The following is a 6,471-nucleotide window of genomic DNA, read 5'->3' on the forward strand; positions in this document are numbered from 1 at the left end:
CACAAAAGGGGAGCCACCACTGATTCTGGGAACTATCGCCCTATTAGCCTGATGAGCCTGGTCTGCAATGCCATGGAACGTATCATCAAGGAACTCATAAACAAAGACATCAGTAACCTCCAAACTCTGGACCCCACCAAGTTCAGGTTTGTGAAAGGCAGATCATGCCTTCTGAACCTGATCATCTTCTTTGAGGCAGTCACAAAAGCCGTAGACGACGGTAAGGTGGTTCTCACAGCCTATCTTGACCTCGCCAAGGCTTTTGACACTATCCCCCATTCTGGAATTATAGTTAAACTCACTAAATTAGGTATAAATCCCTACATCACAAGATGGGTTGCCAACTGACTCACTGAGAGAACCCACACTAAAAGTTGCAGACTCCAAATCTGACTTCAAACCAGTGACAAGTGGAGTACCACAGGGTTCAGTCCTGGGACCTCTCCTGTTTGGTATCTACTTCTCTGAAGTACAGGCTAATTCAGAAGGCCTCTGGCTAACGAAGTTCACAGATGACTGCAAACTAGGAGCCATAGTTGAGTCCCCAAATGATGTGGACATCCTACAGAAGGGCCAGATACCTGGTGTCAGAGGCATGGCCTTAAGTTCAATGCCAAAGAGTGCATTGTCATCCCCTTTGGTAAAAGCTCTGTACCCATGAACTACCACATAAACGGCAGTCTACTTAATTCTGAATGTGCGATAAGAGACCTTGGGACCCAGGTGGACAGTAGTCTCTCCTTTGATAATCACATCGCCACAGTAGTCAGGAAATCCTTCTGTGTGGCACACCTCATCACAAAAGGGCTCTCATCCAGCAAAAAAGAGGTCATTGTTCCCCTCTACTCAGCACTCATTAGACCCATTATAGAGTACAACGCCCCTTTTGGAATGTACCTCACAAGGCATCTTCAGCAGCTGGAAAGGCCACAGAAGTACCTCACAAAGAGGATTACTGGCCTCAAACAGATACCCTACACTGACCATCTCAAAAAACTCCAGCTTTACTCTGTAGCATATCGCCTACTCCGAGGAGATCTCTGCCTAACATATAAAGCTATGTTAAACCCAGAGCTGTTGGACATGCTACACCTAAAGAAATCCCAATCCCTCTGAGCTACACGCTCTAGGGACCTAAACCTTGTCACCACAATAAACAGGACATGCTGGGGGGATAGATTCCTGTCTCAGAGGCTTCTTATACTCTGGAACAAGCTACCCATCTATGTCAATCAAAGTTCGTCATTAGCACTCTTCAAGAAAAATCTTGATGAGTGGATGGGAAATAGGAAATACACCCGGGGATCACTTCTGTGGCTCTGCTCGACAGGGGCACAGGAAATGAACTTTCTTGGGTAGCGTAAGCCAGGGAACCTTGTTGGCTAGGCTTACTTAGGCCCTTGGGCCAATAGCCTAGTACCTACCTATGAACCTATAAACCTATGAACAGTTAAAACTTTTGCAGCTGAGTGAAACACTTAATCACTTCACAGCATAAATTGGGAGCTGTTGGCATTTCATCAAGGGAAGGACCACATGGCCAATCAGCATTAGCTATTTCCCTGGAGGGACAATTAACCCACAGTTCTACCTGTGAGACTGCCCTCTGTGCTGAGGCTCTGACTGGTTGGAAATCTCAGCTGTAAGGCAATCAATGAATCAGAAAGGCTTACCATGGTGGGTGGGAGGCTGGCATAATGGTTAAGGTGTTTACCTTACAGACACAATGTTCAGGGTTTGATTCTCTAGGCTTAAAATGGCCCACAAGGGCAGTTAGTCTAGTACCAATCTATGAACCTATGAATCTACGAACCTATAAAAGGGAAAATACTCCTATTGAGGCTTTCTTCTCATGGTAAGCAAATCTGAATCCCATCTATAGTCATAAAATCAGAAGAGCAGAACATATAAAACTGCAAAACAGACGTAATGATAAGAGAATACATTAGAATTCTGCACACAGTAAAGAATACAATAATTAAAGTAATGCCATAGCAATTCAGGATGTAGTAAAATAAGGGAATGGCTGTACTTTGGCAGTATTTCAGTGAGGTAGAAAATTCAAGAGCTTTTAGATATGCTCTCCATAGGGTCATTCTCTCCCACTTCACAAGCATCTGTAGGATGTATGGCATAAGAGGAGAGAGGGATATCTTCATCATTTCTATGTCTTTGGTGCCACAAAAACAATAGGAAATTTTTTTCTTGATACCATCCAGACAACATCCAGAAGTTTGATAAGTACCCTTTTGGGATTTTTTTTTTTACTGTATAAAATGTGTTGTACTATTCTTTGTAAATGTTTAGACATTTTTTTTACTGTGATTTGGCAATCTCTCTGAGGATGCTGTCCCTTGGAAAGGTCACCGACAAGTGACCATGTAGCTGACATATACCACACTGAAACACTTTTACCTTTGTAACATGTTCTACTTTGGTACATGTCATAAAGTTCTGGCATGCAAGCTCTGTGCTTCATCTAATAAAAATACCTTACTCTGAAGCTTCAGTGTATAAAAAAAAAAAAACTCCTTCCTTAAGAGGGGTGACCTCCCGTTTTTGACCAGCGGTCTTCTTTTGTAAATGTGTGCCTTCAGAAGGAAAAGGATAAGAAACTAGTAGCTAAAAATGTTGCTCATGGTAAACAGGAAGGCTTTATTCCACCATCAGTCCTGTGGCAGCCTAATGCCATCATCCCCAGAGATTTGTCTGCTATACTTCCTATGTCTCCTGCTATGGTGTTACTGACTGTAGTTGCCCCACCAGTGCTATTAGTGCATTACAGATTCCTTAGTCTTTCCAGAACTCTGTGGTATTAAATGCTGCATCATAGCCAGAAGATGATTTCCAGGTGTCAAATGATGTCATCTTACTATTCATGTTTGTAGAGGCTTTTCTCTTTCATATGATAGTCTGATAAGTTTTCTTCATGAAGCTATGGGATTTGAGGAAGAAACATTCTCCAGTTATAGAGAAAGCCTAAAGTTGCTGAACCACATATACCGCACTTAGCAGTCCTAATGCCAGGGGCATTCATCACATCATTTCCTGTTCTAGTCCCTTCAGTAGTTGATCTCAGGCATTTTGCTGAGGAATATGAGGCAGCATGATAGAAGATACATGCCTGCCTACCTAGCAAGCAAGAGGTTATCCAGTTCGATTCTCGGCTGGGTTGCCTTCTGTGTGGAGTCTGCTTATCCTCCCTGTGTTCTCGTGGCTTTCCTCATGGTGCTTTGGTTTCCTCCCACATTCAAAAGACACGTGTCTGGAGCATTTCTCCCTTGCCCTCCACTGAAAATGGGCTCTATCCCAGTTAGACTTTCCAGGTAAACAAATATTAAATAAAAAAACTAAAGCATCTATATCTGCAGTGGTTCTCCTACTGTGTGAAGGCAATGACTGTTGTTGGTATTCATTAATGATGATATAGGCTTTTCATGAGGCCTACTCTATTGTAGTACTTTAGCGTATTGAGCCACAACACTTGTTGAATATGAATGTCGCCCATCACATTTACATGACTTCAAGCACTGTTTTGTGGCCAGACACAGTTTGGTAGTCAACAGTGCTGGAAGCATGAGCACACAATGTAAACAAAAATGCTTGTGTGCAGTTAAATGTATTATCTGAGCACTAGTGGACAGCATATATTAAGTAAAAGTAAGTGACCTTTAAGCATGTAGATGCAGGGGATGTGTAACTGGGATATTTTACATAGAATATAATGTCAATAGTGCAGGGATAACTATGAAATAAGAATAAATGGAAAAATTTACTCAGGTAATGTATTCAAATGTGATGATGCCAGAATGAAACATTTTTCCATAGGAAGACGTCCATATTGATGATAATAATAAATAATCCTATTTGTAACTGTTTACCCATGTAAATAACTTAAAAACAGACATACTAAAATTGGGTGTGAGAGGGACATGAGAGGGACACAATGCAAAACTGTAACAAAGAGGAGTAAATGTGAAATTAATGCTGATAACATGCCAAGTTGAAATACTAGTTAGCAAGGACTGTGGCTATATAAAAGGCTATTAGCATACAATACAGTTATTGAATAAGACATGTACTGTATATGCAGGGAATGTATGTGTGATAACCAGTTGTATATAATAAGGCATGAACTGTGCAGCAGCTGTGTTGTGCACAGCTGAAAGGGACCTGTTTTAAAATTTGCCATCGGACAACCAGAGATGGGGCGGATATATTACATTGACTCGTGTCTTAGACTTATAAAATGTTAATATTATGCTTATGCAGTTTCAGTGGTGCAAGTAGCAAACTCACCTTTGGTGCAGAAGGCTGTGTGTTCTACTCCCACACCAAGTAGATCAATTACTGACACTGCAGTGCAGCATAAGGGGATGGTGCTCCACTTCTGAGTGTGTTGTCCTTTGGATGAGACAAAGCCTCATGTGCTTCAGCTGTTGGTAGCTCAGATGAATGTAAAGATCCCTTAGCACCTACTGAAAAGAGTACCCTGATGCCCTGACCATACTTCCTCTCACAGCAAAAATGCCTCCTTGTGTCTCCCCTGAAAAGAGGTTACTAGCTTAGTGGGTTAACAAATGATAAATAAATATACAAGTGTATCACTAATAGTAATACAAAAGCAATCTGACAAATGACAACACAGATCTGATGGCAATGCAAGGCTTCAAGGTCTCCATTTGTAAATGGAGCTCATGTAATACAGGATTATAATGGGTATGCTCACAAGACATTACAGTGATAGTATGCAAACAACACAAACACATATATTAGTTGCATTAATAAATAAAAATTGAGAATAATAACTTCATGCAGTGTTGTTTGTGTAATGCCAGTGCATTCATAGAATGTTATACTTGCTTGGAATTAACCAGTAAGATATATGAGCCCACTGACTACAAACTTGCATGAATCACAATAGCCACACTGGAAGTCTTCACAAGGTAGTGAAACTCTACCTATGTGAAATCATTATATTGTATAATTGTGTTGCAATTTGTATGAGATAAAAAGGCTGGGGGAGTTTACTTTTACTGTAATTGCACACATTATAATGCTTGAAAACACAAAAAAGGCTGACACAGTTGGTTCCTTAAAGGACTTTGTTAGCATTTTTGTCAAGATACAATACACTTAACTTCTTCAAACAATTGGTAAAACATTCAAGACTGTTTAAAAAGACATTTCCTAGTCACATGATCCAAGAAACATCACATAATAGCCCATTCCTAATTGTATCATCCCCTTAGACTCATGAACATTATTTTTCAAATGCCATGAAACTAAATGCTGGACATAAAATATTCTTATATATACATACATTTTACTACATTTATATATACATTTACATATATACTCCTAACTATTCGTATTAGATATTTACTTGAATTAAATTACACATATAGCACAACTTGTATTCAATGGATTTCAAAACTGTGGGTTGCATTGAATACTAATCCATCCTACATATTAACATTGCTAATTCATCTTTTGAGGCTATTTAATTTTAAAACACAAACCAAAGAGCATACATCATTTAGCCCTGGCCTCATATAAGCCCCAGTCCTTAGTTGCCAGGTTAATTCCTTTCCTTCAAGTTTTAGTCCCAATGCACCACCCCTAATGCCAAAATCCACTTGGTCAGTTACTCTAAATGTAAAAAAATGTCCTGGATGATTTGTCACGTGTCTAGCCAAAGCATTCTCCACCTTGGCTTTCCTAATATTGTATACGTGCTCGTATACTCTCTCTCTTAATTTCCACTCAGTCTTGCCGATATAAAAACCTGTGCAAGACTGGCATGAGGCAAGATACACTACCCTGATGGAATTGCAATTGTATCTAGCTTTACTCATGAAATTATTCCCTGAAATACTAAACCAATTTCCTGTTTGCATAAACGTACAATAGGCACAGGCTTCACATTTGTACATAGCAGGGGCACATACTAGTTTTCGTGGTTGTGATTCTAGCAAACTCTTCAAATTGTTGCCCCTCTTATACACCACACTGTGACCCTGTCCCAATTTCCCAAGATGTTCATCCACAAGAAAAATACTCCAGTTTTTCTGCAGAATCTGTTTGATAAATTCAGCATCTGCATTAAAAATGGTCATAAATGCATGGCCATAATCAACTGACATGCTATTCTCTCTGCCTATATGTGATCCTTGACCTTCCTCACCCCCGTAGGATCCCCTTTTGTTAGAATTGCTTTAAAATGACCATTTACTCTTTTGTTTTGGACTTCTTCTACTAGGTTGGTAAACAAATGGGGTGGATACCCCCTGCTTAGAAACATTTGTACTAGAAATTGACATTCCTCCTAGAAATCCAGTACTGTAGTACACATCCTTGCATCCCTGACCAATTGTCCTTTGACTGCAGATCTTTTTAGATGTTTTGGATGGGCACTACTGTAATGGAGAAAGGAGTTTGAATAGGATTCCTTTCAATGGATTTTAGCTA

Source organism: Protopterus annectens, chromosome 2.part1 (genome assembly GCF_019279795.1).
Source record: "Protopterus annectens isolate FY-2018-M chromosome 2.part1, PAN1.0, whole genome shotgun sequence".
Taxonomy (NCBI): Eukaryota; Metazoa; Chordata; order Ceratodontiformes; family Protopteridae; genus Protopterus; species Protopterus annectens.